This window comes from Sinohyriopsis cumingii, chromosome 15, assembly GCF_028554795.1.
Source record: "Sinohyriopsis cumingii isolate HCF-2022 chromosome 15, ASM2855479v2, whole genome shotgun sequence".
Classification (NCBI taxonomy): Eukaryota; Metazoa; Mollusca; class Bivalvia; order Unionida; family Unionidae; genus Sinohyriopsis; species Sinohyriopsis cumingii.
Window position 1 is genome coordinate 30,707,699 of NC_142975.1, and position 18,292 is coordinate 30,725,990.

Sequence of the window (18,292 nt, forward strand, 5' to 3'; positions counted from 1 at the left end):
TGACTGCCCTTCAAGGTTACTTCCACTAATGCCCATGTGACTGCCCTTCAGGGTTACTTCCACTAATGCCCATGTGACTGACCTTCAGGGTTACTTCCACTAATGCCCATGTGACTGCCCTTCTGGGTTACTTCCACTAATGCCCATGTGTCTGACCTTCAGGGCTACATCCACTAATGCCCATGTGTCTGACCTTCAAGGTTACTTCCGCTAATCGATGTAGAATGGAAATCAGATTGGAGAGTATTCGGTAGATACTGAAATGGTAGATATGGTCGATTTAGACATGAGTATTTTATCTTTATTTAAAACAACTCAGACCAATGCTATGTGGAGTTTATATATATATATATATATATATATATATATATATATATATATATATATATATATATATATATATATATATATATATATATATATATATACATACATACATACATACATGTTACATTCTGAATAAATTTGAGAAATTTTGAGCTCTTAAATGACTTTTAAGGCATTATATTTCCTAATACATAAAAAAAATTGACCATTAAAAAGAGATCTATCAATTCTAAATAGTACAATTAGATGATAATTTTTGATATTTTTATAGATCGATCTTTCGGCTGATTTAAACTTTGCTACAGAAAAAATGTTATTTCTGAAGTATTCATTTCAGTGCAATGTGTCAGTAAATCTATTTTGTAATGCATGATTAAAACACAAATTATTATTTTGGATTTAGCCAGGTTTTTTTATTGTATGTCATGTTTCAGCCCCCTTTATTAGCTATGTTTCTTTCTATCTTTATCCCACTTAATATTCTCGTTCTTTTTCTATCGTTACCGCAAATAGGATTTTCTTTCTTTTTCTATTGTTTTCTATTGTTACCTGACATAAAATTCTTTCTTTTTCTATTGTTTTCTATTGTTACCTGACATAAAATTATCTTTCTTTTTCTACAAGGATCAAAGACTCAGATTTAATCAAAGAACCGTACTCAAACTTTTACAATACATATTAAAATACCAAAGGTCATCAAGAATTGCCACAACGCACCACATCTATAATGTACAAACCAAGTGTAAGTTACTTCAAGCAAACACGCAATTATGATAAATCATATGTTTCCGTGAATTACGATTCCTTGCTCGTCACGAGCCTAAAGACAGATGCTTGCGACTTCTATGTTTCAGTTATACAGCCAAACTTAAATCATACAATAATAATAATAATATTTATATGATCTTCATAGATATTAGAGAAAGTGTTACATGCAAAAGGTGAAGTTGTTTGCATTTGCAACATTTACAATGGAGGGAATCTTGGCATACCTCTTTGTTATTTTCATGTTCGAAACTTTAGAGCGCCATCTTATTACAACTTTGTATGGTCATAGATGTAACCAATAAAAGCTTTCGTATTAAGGCTTAGTCGGGCCATGGAACCAATAAAAACGGTTGTGTTACACGTTGTTGGGGCAATATATAAAACAAATGAAAACTGTTGTGTTTTTACGCGCTAGTGGGGCAATATATAAAACCAATTGTAAAACCTGGCAATAACGAGCGAGCCTCGATACTTTGACAATCAGGGTCTGCGACGCGTTATATCATTCTCGAACTGCAAACAGAATCCAGAAACCAATTCGCATTTTCTATATTGATACAAATTTCCCAGATTTTGACACATGATAAAGCCTGGCTATATCTTAAATTTTAAATCTACTCTACAGCAATCCATTTATCCCATATTTCTGGACCATAACATGGATTTGCAGACCCCAGTTCTAATTTAGACCTAAAGATTTTATATTAAACATCGGCGTTCCGATACATGTAGTAATATAGTAGTAAATATCAAATTTCGATTCTGTGGTAAGTGAAGGAGACAGCTTACAATATTCGTATCGTAGTGATATGAAAATTAAGTAATCTTAAAAAGTTTGATAATATAGTTACGACGAATAAATTCATATACTGTTAACTCAGGTTGGGGTTTCAATTTCGACGTTTTCGTGGGGTTAGAAAATCCACGTATTTAAAACCGAAATGAAATTACTTTTACAAAATGTTAACCCCGCGATAAATTCCGATTGTACAGTATTCTTAGGGTAAAATGAGAAAACACTATATGCAAGATATTTTAGGGTTATTTAATTTGTATTATTAGAGTTAGCGACATTACATTTGAGCGAGTACATATAGACATACAGACAGACAGACAGACAGACACACACAAACATACATACATACATACATACATACATACATACATACATACATGCATACGTGCGTGCGTGCGCACATACGTAGCAGATAAATCCATGCATACAAAGCTGTAAAAGTTGTCATGTTAAAAATATAAGTTGTAAAATTTTTATTGCTTGGTGAAAGAAACTTGCCGAAACGCAACATTGAGTAACTAATTTATGTTTCAACACTCGTCCCCGTGCAATTATATGCGAATTATTAATTCCGCAAAGGCTTTGAAGTCACATTTATATTAATACAAACTATTTATAAATCTGTTTAAATATGCATTTTAATTTTTAAATACATATAAACCACCAGCTTGATGAGTGTGTGGGATGTCACTCTTTATATGTCATTTATCAGATAATTAAATAGGATGTATATTATTCAGCCTAACAAACTGAAACCTCCAAATACAAAGGTAGAAATGGATATTTTGAAACCGACATCTCCAATACAAAAGTAGAAATGGGTATTTGGAAACCGACTTCTCCAATACAAAAGTAGAAATGGGTATTTGGAACCGACATCTCTAATACAAAAGTAGAAATGGTTATTTAGAAACCGACATCTCCGATACAATAGTAGAAATGGGTATTTGGAAACCGACATCTCCAATACAAAAATATAAATGGGTATTTGGAACCGACATCTCCAATACAAAGGTATAAATGGGTATCTTGAAACCGACATTTTCAATAAAATAAAAGTATTAATGTTTATTTTAAAACCGACATCTTCAATGAAAATAGTATCAGTGGATATTTTAAAAACTCTTAAGTGCAGGTACAGAATAAGGAAGTTCCGTAAGCAAAATTACATCAGGGAAAGAACCAGCAGTTCCAAGCTGAGATTAATTTTGTGCGCTTGACCTTACACATAGATAGATAGATAGATAGATAGATAGATAGATAGATTTTATAGTCTAACATTTTCTCAACTATCCTGATGCTGACATCACTACGTTTTGGAAATAAATGTCAGATTTGATAGAATATGTGTGCTGGTTGAGGTGTTATACAAATATCACATACCAGCTCCTTCCTCCGCCCTCCTAATCCCCAACCCCCCTTCATTTTGTGTCAGTTCTGACTTTATTTGTAGAGAAGGAACTGTTCCAGATGAGAAGTTATAAATGTATGTGTGACACCTACCATGAATTTTGTATTAAACTTCACATCATTCCACGAGAAGATCGTTACAAATAGAATCTAAATTCCGAGTGAACGCTTGAAAATCAAATATGCATTTTTAGATTTTTCAAACGATAACATAAAAACAAGTTTTGATCTGTTATTGTTGCGACTCTATGGTCTTAAACTATGTTACACAAAGAAGCGAACCCAACTTGTTTCGTAAAATTGAACAAACAATCTATTTCCCTAGAATACAAAGTGAAAAGTTAAAAAGTTCGAACAGTATTGCGAATTAAATCCCAGACAATCCTAAAAGTTCTATCCAGTCCAGAAGTATAGAGTGTCCAAAATGAAATCCAATATTGAAATGCTGCTGTTCCAAAAGTCTTCAATAGGTTGATGTACCAACAGTCGTGATGTATCACAACCACATCATATAGAATATCTTTGAAATAATTTTAAATAATCACAAAATGGTGTTTAAATAGAAATTCCGATGATAAATTTAAATGAATTACTCATCCTAACATTTATCTGTAGAAAATTCAACTATACATGATTCTACCGACTGACCATAAAATCAACTGTAAGTGATTCGACAGACTAATCATAAAACTTGAATGAATAATTATGTTTACCTCAAGCTTATATAAAAACCTAAGACACAGTAAAATGACCAAGATGTGGGTCACACGTTCGTTTCCAGAGCATTATAAGTTTAAAAATAAGGCTTGACCCGGAACTCAGAGAGCAGCAAATAACTTATTTATAACTTAACAAAATGATAAAATATCTGGTAGAAGGAAACTCAACGCTCAATCACGGAAAAGGGTTAAGTACGCAACATAAATTAAATATACATAACATTATCCACTGTGTCGTATGCTTTCTTGATCCGTCGTAAATACAAGCTGAAGGCTCCTTTGGAGATTTTATTGACATAGACTGACGCTACACATGGAAAGAATTAGTCCTATCGTGGTTGTATCGACACAGCTTGTGTCACAGAAAAAGGTAAGAAATAACTTGGTTTCGCCTTAGAACGATTTTATCATTTTCATCGTACATGCGTACAACGGTACCTAGGGTGGATAATTGTTTTTCTAGGTAAGCGACTGAGCTAGCATGTATCTCGTCGTAGAGAGACACTAAAAGCACGGTATGCACGGGTATTTTACCCTTACTCACTCTCCTGTATATTTAAGACAAGTTACTTTTCTAACTGACACACTGGTCTTTTGGATCTTGTCAAGGATTGAACGTTCTCCATTTTTGTTCTACAACCATAGGGGTAAGTGTTACATTTGTATTTTGTTTGATATGTGAAGCATATTCAGTTGTTAACGTCGTATCGTGAAATGATGCCTTTACTACTACGCGGATTTGAAACGCTGTGAACTTTTGAAATGTTACAAATTGCTATTAGGGGTTTAATTTAGTAGCATGTATCTACAGAGTTTAATTCCGTATCTTTTAGTATGACCAGTTTGGTTTTATTGTAGCTGTCTGTACGTATGCTATACGTTTGTCTTTGTGCATGGTGGATCCATGAAGGGTGTGTGCGGCCGATACAAGTGTGGGCCAGCCCAAGAATTAGGGAGAACTGTGTGGTTTGTCATTGGACACATTTGCAAAGTTTTTAATATAGGATTAAATTATCATGGATGAGTATTTATCGATGTTTAAATTTTACCTAATCACTCACAAAGTAAATAAAGTCCGAAGTGTGTAAGTGGTCATATTCACACCATGCTACCAACACCCACACACGTTATTAAATAAGCAAACAAAATTAAGATTTAAAAAATACCATTCAAAACGCAAATGCCCCATTTAGTATTTTCTTTAGTAGCCTCTGAGTACTGATTTATTTCAATAGCTTTCAAGTCCTCCTCAGATAATTTCTTGAATCGTGGTTTATATCCCTCGTCGGCCTTAAAATTATATGAATCTTACCGTCATACATTTGAATACATGAATCATTTTTTATATTTTTATGTGTGAATGTTTGGAGAAAGCAATTGAATGAGACTATGTGTGTGTGTGTGTGTGTGTGTGTGTGTGTCACTATAGATGGCGAGGATTAGGTCCTATCACGGTTTTGTTGACATAGCCTGACTCTATATACGGTAACGATTGAGTCCTCGCGCGGTTTAGTTGACATAGTCTGGCTCTATATATTAGAAGGTGTAGGTGAACATTGAGTGACGTGCGGTATGAAAACATGACGATAAATTCATTTACGGAGATTGTACAACCCATTATAAATTATTTAACTGTTTAGTAAATGCATATCAAGATTAATTGTTAAAATCACTATGATTTTTTAAAGAAAAACAGCGATATTATGAACTAAATAGAAGTTCCAGGAAACAAGAAAATAACTTTGCATAATTTAGCGTTTTCCTAGAAGGAATAATTTGTGAGATCTTTCTGGTAGAAAGTAAAATACCTCAGGGGTATATTAAAGTAGTCAAAATTGTCAGGTGAATTTCAATCTGTGTTGATTTCACACTGACTTTTATGAGAGTGTTCAGTTTTCAATGAATCTTATTTATAAGTAAATATTTTGTCAGCATTAACTAGGGGATGGCGATTTAGTAGTGACAGATGTTGTTGTAGCTGTTGTTATTGCTGTTGTAAATGTTGATGCAGCACTAGCTGTATTGAAGGTACATGCCATTACATCAAGCACTATTCAGGTATCCACATTACACTGAGCTCTCTTTATGTATCCACATTACACTGAGCTCTCTTTGTATCCACATTACGTTTAGCTCTGTAAAGGTGTCCACATTACATTTAGCTCTGTTCAGGTGTCCATGAAATTTGCAGAAGTGTTATGTATTGATTTTACTTTACTTTGTAAGGATTTTGCCAAATGAACATCATCAATATATTTAAGTTTTACAACTTGATTTGCCACATAGAATCCTTCTGAAGAAATTAAAGAAAAAATAAATGTATTAATCAAATCTCTATACAAAATTGCTCCATATATGATGAACTAGATATCTTCCCAAATAAAATACGCAAACCTCAGTTTTATATTTTACCCAAAATACATAAAACGGTTAAGTTACTACCTTTAGGATATCCAGGTAGACCCATTATTTCTACATGTAACTCAATTACAAATAATATATCGCAATATACTAGTCATATTTTACAACCACCGATGAAATCACTAACTTCATATGTCAAAAATACTTTTGATTTTATTACCAAATTGAAATCTTTACCAAAACTAATATCTCCCAAAAATGGGAACAGCAATGGGTAGGCCTATAGCACCTACTTGTGCATCTTTTTTTAGAAATGATTTTCTAAACAAAATGCCTCTTAAAACCAGATGTTTGGCTAAGATTTTTGGACGATATCTTTATGGTTTGGAGTTATTCATTTGAATACCTTAATTATTTTATAGACAGTTTCAACAAATTACATCCAACAAAAAAATTACGTTCAACATGTCTAAAACTATAGCGTCATTTTTGGACGTAGAGGTCGTGAAAAATGAAAATAATGACATCACTACCATGGTTCATGTTAAAACACGAATATTTATCAATATGTTGAATATTCTTCATGCCATCCTAAATCATATAAAAGCGGGATACCATATAGTCAAGCAAAAAGATATAGAAGAATTATTTCGGATGACGCTGTTTTTAAATATCTTCAGAGTTATGTAAGTATTTTTTAAATAGAAATTACCCTATTGACATCATTAATACTGCTTTCCAAAAAGTATCTTCTCTTATGCAACTTGAATCTTTACAATGTAAAATGAAAAATAGAAATGAAGATATCATTCATTTTGTTATTGAATATAATCCAAGTTTGCCTAATATAGGTAAGATTATCAATAATATTGGGATTTTTTAAAAGTATGTATGTATGTATGTATGTATGTATGTATGTATGTTAGATGTTCAGATGTGTTCTTCCTAATGATTTTAATATACCAATTGCACTTTATTCAGCTCAGCATATGGTATTCAACAGTATTTTTTACTTTTATTTCATAACTATAATTCACTCGTTCTTTATTATATTTGTCGTTGAATCCCTAAATAAACAAAATACTTATATCCACCTATAGAATATTTAAATATGTTAACATAACATGAACTTATTTTTCTATTTATACTATACCAGTTTCAGTAAACTCTGTGTTTTGAATCTGGTTTCAATGCACTCTAGAGTGTTTTAAAAGTAGTTCAATCACTCAAAAATGACGGAAAGGGAGTGCTTTAAAACTGCTCCCTCTCAAACCAGTTTCATAGCACAGTATAGTGTTTTATAACGGGAGTTTATTGACACTGTTACACACCAGATTAAACACTATATTTACGATATCTAAGATTACTTACTGGAAGGATATTTGTTATATGGTGTCGACTCTAAGAATATCATGAATATTGTAGGTGTCCATAATACAAACAATGCTATTCCTTCTTCATTTATTATTGAAAATGAAAATGCGTACTTGGACAAAATACAGCAGATGGTTTATAAATGTCATCAGACTGGATTCGAAAGATACGCTTGAATTAAATCACATTTATATTGAGAAGAGAACTAAATGGAATTAATTTGTCAACCAGAATTTTTGCTAGGACGCATAAAGGTGCCATATATCCCATTTCGCCATGATTATGCCCAAAGGTGTCATATTTCCCATAAACCTCCGGATTCAATTAATTTGCTTCTATTTTACTATATGAAATACCATCTTCTAATCACTTGTTTTTGCAGAATTTTATATACATTTGTCCCTTTAGCATGAATCTAAATCAACCTTGGGTAATAATCCTGAGATTTTCTCTAGAAAATAACTGACTTGTTTTTTGTGTGTATTACTAATGTATGCAAACTTTAACAATCAATAAAGTGTCATAAAATACGTTGTTTACCCTTTTAATATCAACACAGTCGACACTGCTTCCAAGTACGCTGGCAGCTAAAAAGCCCACTATTACAATGTATTACTTATATTTTAAGGTCTTTTCACTGGACGTCAAGGGTACATAACTATTGCATTTGGCCAGGGGAGATTTCCGAATGATCGATTTGCTTAGTCAGCAATTGACAACCGGACCTAAGTTTCAGTTTTGCAAAACAAAAAAAATAGTGTATCTTTCCTTGGTAATACTGGCTGAAAAGATTCACTAAAGATAAAACATGAGAGAGGGAAATCGGTAGGGATGAAAAGGTGACTGAAGCTGTTTACCAGCAGTTGTCTGTGTATCAATGATCAATAATATGAACGACTCTTTCAAATGATACACAAGAATGTATTTGTTCGAGCTGGAGCTATGTGGAGATAAAAGTTAATGTGACAAATGGATAATATTCCTGATAGGGATAAACAGATACGTGAAAAACGTGGATGTATCTGAGAGTTCTGACAAGTTTCCTATAATATTTTACCAATAAACAAATTGAAACAGCGAGAGTACAATATAATATTGCACCAACCCACACACGTAAATTTGTATACCGAGAGCATATTATAATATTGTTCCCACCACATGAATAAATGTGTATACCGACAGTATACTATAATATTGTAGCAACTGTTATGTATATTTGATTTAATTTATATTTGATTTAATTTATATTTGATTTAATTTAATTGTTTGTTTGTTAGTTTTAATCTTTTATTCCATTACATGCTATTGTAATGTAACTGTTTTTTTCTGGATTTGATATTGTTCAGTTCTGACTTTTTTGTTTTATTTTTTTATGCAAACAACTTTATAGAGACATTGTATATAATGCTGACCTAGTTCCTGACCTTGATTCAGAAATCAGTGACAGTTGTAGTAAACAACTTTTTTTATTTTTTTATTCTTTCCCAGAGTGAAAACCATTGATTTCAGTTATGGCCATACCGGGAGTACGTGATGAATAACATGTGTTTATTGTTACAAACTTTTTATTTTCCCACCTTCACCTCCATCCCTGAATCTGTTTTGCGTTGTTAGATTTATTACTAATGTTTTGAGAAAGAATTGTCATTAATACCTTAGCACTTGGGACGTCCAGCTATTTTATGTTGTGACGAGTTTTGGGCTAATTTTTTTTTTCTTCAAATTATTTTTAAGGAAAGTGATTCTTTTCCCTGGAAATACTAGTGCTCAAAATTAATTCTTGGACAGGGACACTAATCGAAATTCATACAGGATTCAAAAATTGGAATACAATTTTCTGTGATTCAACAAAAGACTGTTAACACTGCAACACTTCACAGGTTACAACTCACGTCATCTTCTTCCATTTTGGATTTCACCGGGACTCAAACTTAAATTCATTTAGGACTTTTTATTAACAGGCCTTCTATTTTTTAATTCTTGGATTGATTTTGGTTTTTATTCGTAAAACCGTAAGTTCTTTTTCTCATTTTACCTTGTTTTTCTATGGACATAAATTAATTGTTAAATGTTAACAAAGCTGTTGTCTTCACTCTTTTCTTGTTACTTTTTGTAAGAGCCTAAACACTTAACACAACCCACATGTGTAAATGTGTATATCAACAGTATACTATAATCTTGCACCAACCCACTTGTGTAAATGTATATATCGAGTGTATAATATTGTACCAACCCACATGTGTAAATGTGTATACCGACATTATATTATAATATTGTGCCAACCCACATGTGTAAATGTGTATACCGACAGTATATTATAATGTGCCAACCCACATGTGTAAATGTGCATACCGACAGTATATTATAATATTGTAACAACCCACATGTGTAAATGTGTATACCGACAGTATATTATATTGTACTAACCCACTCATGTAAATTCGTATACCGAGTGATTATTATAATATTGTAAATACATGTAGAAATGTGTATACCGGCAGTATACCATAATATTGTAAATGCATGTGGAAATGTGTATACCGGCTGTATACTATAATATTGCAAATACATGTGGAAATGTGTATACCGGCTGTATACTATAATATTGTAAATACATGTGGAAATGTGTATACCGGCTGTATACTATAATATTGTAAATACATGTGGAAATGTGTATACCGGCTGTATACTATAATATTGTAAATACATGTGGAAATGTGTATACCGGCTGTATACTATAATATTGTAAATACATGTGGAAATGTGTATACCGGCTGTATACTATAATATCTTTACTTCTATAATATTTATTTACATCAGAACCTACACAAAAAGCTCAAATGTTTTTAGCGAATATAAATGACGGGTGCAAATCTTAATGCCAGATCACAAAAGCAAAGTGAATACAAAATATAAATTTGAATTAAGGTTTTTATTTGTTTTTCATATATATTGGTAACAAGGTAATGTATTGATTTTTAGTAAGGTGATTATAGGTTAACATGACAGGTGAAACGGTCATACACACTGCAGTGTCTTTATCAACTACTGTTACATACTTTTCATTAAACGTCAGATTTTAGCTTTTAATTCACAAGATATATAGCAGATCATCTAGATGCTTAATTATCTTCCTCTTGTTAAATAATGTTCTACCCCTTGCAAGAAAAAAGCATGCAACATCTTCCTTTATCGATTGATCAAATCGCTCATTACTGTCTTTTAAAACATGTCTATTTTTCCAGTACATTTATTGGATTGTTACAACTCTACGGTATAAACTAAGTAACAGAAAAGAGCGAAAACCAAGTTTTGTAAAATTCAACAAATAATTTGTTTCCGTAGAATAAAAAAAATAAAATTTAAAAAAAACTTACAGTATTGTTAATTAAATCCCAAATAGTCCTAAAATTTAAATCACAAATCCAACTATAAAGTTTCAATTGAATCCTGGTGTTATTCCAAATAAACTCCGATATTGAATGTGTTGATATGCACGTAGCCTCGGATATGCTAATGTGTTAATTACCCGGAATGTGGTGATGTGTTTGTCTTTTGATATATCACAATAATATAATCCAAAATATCATTGTCCGCATATACAATAATTCCACATCAAAGTCCAAGAATATTACTGGGCACTTTGAAATTCAAGCGAATAATAACTGAATAAATAAATCGATCCAAATTAAAAACTGAACACAACCAAAAAATGATTCTGATTTGGATGTTAGGACAAGGAGTTAATAATTCCACTGTAAACAAGAGTATATACCCCTCTACATGACGTGGGTCACAATAATCATTTTTTATACTCTGTCAGCTTAATAGGAAATTTCCATCCTGGAAGTTTCTAAGGTCAGAATCATAACTTATTTAAACTCATATTGAAGTAATTATGCTTACAATTAATAATGATCATAGAGAAATATTAGCTATGTATTATCTTGTTTACAAAATGAATTACACTGATCATGTACATCATTAAACTGATATTGGACAAAAGTCAAGTAGACAAATACAGATATATAACATATAATCATTATTAAAAGCAACAAAAAGAAATTACAGATTAAATATACATAACAAGTTGTCTTTGAGCTACAGTGAGTTGTTCATAGTAATTAGGTTCAGTCTCTGACGTTAGAATTTGTCACTAAATGTGCGGTGTTTTGAATGAACGAGTCTCCCGTGATTTTCTGTACAATGCCCTCAATAATAAAGTTAGCCATCTTCAATAATCAATATTATTTCCCGCTGATCTCTTTTGGTAGGATCTCATTCTGAATAGCATTTTATTTTTATTTTTTTATACAGACAGTCCAAACTTTATTCCCAGCTGAACTTACTCGAATATTTGTACAGTCTCTCTATTCTCATTCTTCCACTTTTAGATCGCTTCTTACAGAATGCCTTTCACAAGGTTGACAATAACTGTTAGTACTATAAAACTTTGCACCTCTCTCCGCTACATCTTGAATATATCTTAAGTCATCTCTTTTATTACAGCACTAACATTTGAAATTACCTTCACTACTAAATAGCTGAAGTTTACAAATCTACTTTAAAATCTTCAAAGCATGTTGACCTTCCAAATATAATGAAACTTGGACAAAGATGACTTGAACTGAATTAATTACTGGGATATTTGTTTTAGTGGTGTTAGTCAAACAACTGAAAGTATAGTCCCAAAAAAAATGTTGTGAAACATTGATTGACAAAAAAGTATGAAAGCATGATGTAATTATTTTGAATGTTAATAGGTAGTTAAACGGTATTCATGATTCATGACAAGTTTATTCTAATCATTAATCATTAATCATTAACATATACGGGGGGGGGGGACATGATAAGGATGAATGAACGGTTAAAATAGAAACACCAGAGACTGCAGCAACGTAAAACATGAACATAGAGAACTTGAAAGAAACTATTTTGAAGAGGGACAATTATTTAAAGGGACATAATATATCAACAATAGGCAAGAATACAGGTTAAAGAAAACAGTGTTTAAGTAGAAGCAAATGGACTTACATACGCATACATTTTATTGTAGAAAAATGGTAACCTAAATTATATGTTGTGTCTAAATCTAAGTTAGCAGTCCACAACTAAATAAATGGTAAACACTTGGTGAGAGTAGATTTTCTTCCTTCATATTGTAGTATTGCATATGAATCCAAAATATTTTCTCCCTGATTGGCGGCTTTCAAAATATTTTGCTCCTCAGCGAATCTTTGATAACGAGATTCAGCTGAAAACCACTTATAGCTAAATCGGGACTATACGGAAAATGTGGAAATGTTCTGAATGCCGTGCACCTTCAGTGCATACTTACATGTCAGTGTGTTGTTTTCGGTCCACGGGAGGGGGTGGTTCGGTAATGTTCCAAAACTTTTGGTAACACTTTGGAAGTATAAAAATGTTTAGTGACACTAGCCGAGTCAGGCACAGGTACCTTGACTACCGGGTCTATTGCAATGTACAATAATGCCTGTAAACATTTCTTAATAGTTCTACTACATCGAGCGATTTCTGGTCGCTGCATGTATTCTCGGATCCAAAATTTACCAAAGCTGGGGACGTTTGGTAAGAATAACTTTTCTGGGTAAGAGAGTAAGTACATCGATTAAATTTACGTAATTTAGGGCAACGTTTGCAATCTAAATTCCACGTCAAAAATTAGTCACCAAAATCTATGCCTAGACCCAGGATATTTATGCCAGTATTTCTACCAACACCACCCCATCCTAATTCCCCCTGCATATTTTGAGGACTTGTCTATCTTTTGCTCCATTTTGTCATCTTGTGATTTCTCTAGGAAGGTTTAAGTACTATTGTATCATGTTGGAATCATTATTTTATAAAGACGTGACAAGAGGCAAGCTGGCAAAGCAATCTTGGTAACGATGTTATGTATTTATTGATCACTATTATGCATGTGACATGACTTTAATGGGGGGGGGATACATTTAATAGAACATTGTTAGGCAAGGATATAGTCCTTATAGTCCATATTGCAAAATAATGTTGCAACTACATTTTTCAACGTGTTACATTATTACCAATTTTATGAATTATTTGTAAATGTTGGGGCACTTTCAGGCTATTAATGGTTCAACGTGGCACACGGAGATTTTAACCAAATCAGTCTCTTCGTTTCAGAACAACTTGGAACGCATTAATGAGCGCACCATTTGTTTAGATCTGTGTTATTAATGTAAATAGGTGGTAAAACAATATAATACGTGGCTTAAAATCAATGGAAAATATGGCTCGATAAAACACAATATATTCTCTATTTTCTCAAATGATTTTCATGATCTATACATCAAAGTATTTCGCTCCTCATGTACAATTGTTTAGCAATAATAAATACATTCCTGAGATATGACTTGAATCGTCATGGTTACACTGAACAGTCCCATACAACTACATGGGGTAAATTATTTCCATTCTTAGACGTTTGGATATGTTGTCACATAACTGGCATGGGGTAAATTTTCAATATTAAGACAATGGATAGGTTGTTACGTATTACTGCTTGGGGTAAATTTCCAATATTAGACGTACCGTCAAGGTAACATTGGACAGTCTCATACGACTACATGGGGTATATTTCCAATATTAGACGTACCGTCAAGGTAACATTGGACAGTCTCATACGACTACATGGGGTATATTTCCAATAATAGACGTACCGTCAAATTTTTCATTTTGATAACAGTTTACAATCATCGTGTTCAGTTATAATTTGAGAGGAATCATTTATTAAAATTGTCATTGGAATTACAAAGTGCTCATTGAAATTTTGGACTAAAACAATATTTTAGGACTCATTTGAAGACATTTTGGATAACATCATTTTCGCATATCAAGATTATTCATACCTCAACTGGTCAAATATATATATCGCATGCATTCATTTGTGTACAGAACTTGTTCATCCTTGGTATTATCCGGAAATATAGTATCATATAAATACAATTACAATACATACATACATACACACATACACACACACACACACACACATACACACATATATAGTTATGTATATTTGATTTAAGTTATATTTGATTTAATGTAATTGTTTGTTTGTTTGTTTTATTAGAACAATTTATTAGGACTTTTTAATTTTTAATTCTTGGATTATTCTTGGATCATTTTTTGGATTTGATTCTTAAAACCGTTAAGTGCTTTTCTTCATTTCTACTTTGTTTCACTTGGGAAATAAATTATGTTAAATTTTACAAAGCTTGCTGTCTTCACTTTTTTCTTATTGCAACATATATGCATCCATCCATCCATACATTCATACTTATATTCATACATACATACGTACCTACATAAGTACATACATGCATACATACATGCATACAGACACACACACATACACACACATACATACACACACATACATACATGCACACACATGCACATACATACATACATGCACGCACACACACATACAGACATGCATGCACATACAGACAAGCATGCACATACAGACATGCATCCATGCAGACATACATGCATGCACACACACATACAGACATGCATGCACATACAGACATGCACCCATGCAGACATACATGCATGCACACACACACATACAGACATGCATGCACATACAGTCATGCAGACATGCAGACATACAGACATGCATGCACACACACATACAGACATGCATGCACATACAGACATACATGCATGCACACACACATACAGACATGCATGCACATAGACATGCATGCACATACAGACATGCATCCATGCAGACATACATGCATGCACACACACATACAGACATGCATCCATGCAGACATACATGCATGCACATACAGACATGCATCCATGCAGACATGCATGCACATACAGACATGCATCCATGCAGACATACATGCATGCACACACACATACATGCACGCATACATACATGCACACATGCATGCATACATGCATACATGCATGCATACATGCATACATGCATACATTCATACATGCATACATAAATGCATACATGCATACATGCACACATACATACATACATACATACATACATACACACACACATACACACATATGCACACACATACACACATATGCACACACATACACACACATACACACATACTACTGACAAACGTCGTTTGACCGCGCTATTGTTGTTGAGTTGAAGATAAAAGGAAACAAAGATAAACATTTCCATGGGTCAGTAGAGAGAATGCAATCTACTCAAATCTGAATCCAGATTCTTAAACCAAATCACAAAATAATGGTGGCTTTTCATTAAATTACAGCACAACAATAATACACTATGCACTACAATCTGTTCTTTCACTGCATAAAGCCCTTATCGAAAAGAATGTGTCTTTAAACGAAAAGTCGGTGTCCCACAACATCATATGGCTGTTATTTTCGGCACTATATATGTCCTCTTTTGGGAAAAACTGTCTCTTCAATCGGATTTTTAGACTGCTCGCGTATGAGAATACGTGTCTCATTGCATCAACCTAGCCCGTAATTTTATTCTGTCGAGGAGACAGTTTTCGGACAGTATGTCAAGGAAACCCACCAAGGACCACTCTAATATGATGTTTATTGCATTCAGTGATTGTATTTTTCGATCTTATTTTCCCCCAGTGAACACCAGTTTTATGATGAACTATGTTTTACAAATTACTGCCAACACAATGTGAGAAGCAGTTAAAATATATATTCCCAGCCACTTATCTGTACAATCTCAAAAGAAGTATAACAGGACTATACCCCTAACCACCAACCATCAAATGTTTCCTCATATTTTCCCAGGTGCGGAACGTAACCATGACCCCACTCCGCCCCCAAACAATAAAAAATCGAAAACAATCCCTATAATACTTACTGTATTTTCTTATAAAATCTTCCGGCCACCAATCACTTGTGTTCTTTTCTCTTTAACAGTTGGAATCTGTTTGTCTCCGTTTATATATTATTATCATATTGATTTATTTCATTTTGTTTTGTTTTGTTTTAATAGCATAATAATTTATATTAACACCAACAAATAATGCTACTGAAATTGCTCAACATGGTGCTAAGATGAGATTCAATCAGCAATGCTAATTACGCTGTGATGCTTAGTAATTATCACCGGACTTTTAATGTATGGTTACATTCACCTGAAATTTTTTTACCAATAAAATCAAAGTGGTGAAATCAAAATAAATACCTAAAGCTGACAAATCACCAGCAAAGGCAAGTACACACAAAAATCAAGATACACGTCGAGTTAAAGCTGCCAAACAACTTGTTAAACGTCCTCTAGTATTTTTAATGACAAATGGAAATGAGTTATAACAACTTCAATGAAAAATGTGGCAGAAAACACAAGATAATGTAATTATATTAGTTCAAAACAGTGCTTTACTCGATCAATATCGTTTTTGCTGTGTGGCTAAGACTGATGTATATAAAGTACAGCTGTCTGTTTTTAATAAATATATAAAAGAATAAGCACACGAGCAAATTCATTTCCAGAATGTTTAAAGCAACGTGACATTTTACAGTAATAAACTCCAAGTGGGGCAAACAAATAAATGAAGAAACTACCGTTAGAGACCCTTTGGCGAAAATCAAGTTGGAATTATTAAACTGATTAATGAAAAGACTAACATATGTGCATTTCTTTATATTATTGGTGTTTTTCGGTTAAAATGGGGGGGGGGCTGGAAACAAATTGGAGGGTAAGCGAATGCTGTAAGTCAGCATCGTCTTAATTTCATTCTATTTTAGATAAGGACCAAAATTGACTACACGTACATAGCTTGAACAACTAAATAAATATATAAGAAAGCATTTGCATTCAAAGTTATTGTCTTTACGACTTTTAGGATCCGTATCTAAAGAAAGCAAGGCCGCAGTATAATTTCGCAAATATACACAATACATTTAAAGCAACCTTTGCAGACACGTCAGCTTAGAATGCAGCTCGGCAGTTTCGTGTGCTGGAGTCCACTGTTAGAGACAGGACTAGAAGAAATGTATCACTCGACACTAACCCAGGTCCAGATAGAATTTTTAGAGAGAACAAAGAACAGCAAATGGTGAATAATCGAAAGCACATGGTGGATATCTGGATAAACCAAGACAAATTTACAGTACCTTGCAGCACACCAGAACTAACAGCATTGTAATTTAAATCCCAAATAATCATGTAAGTTATATCGCAAGTCCAAAAGAATTGAGTGTTCTGAATAAATTCCATTACAGAATGTGATGATGTACCGAAAGTCTTGAATAGTCACCAACAGTCTTAGATCTGAACACAACAGTAAATAATATCATGGACAGAAAGTAAATAATATCATGGACAGAAAGTAAATAATATCATGGACAGAAAGTAAATAATATCATGGACAGAAAGTAAATAATGTCATGGACAGAAAGTAAATAATATCATGGACAGAAAGTAAATAATATCATGGACAGAAAGTAAATAATATCATGGACAGAAAGTAAATAATGTCATGGACAGAAAGTAAATAATGTCATG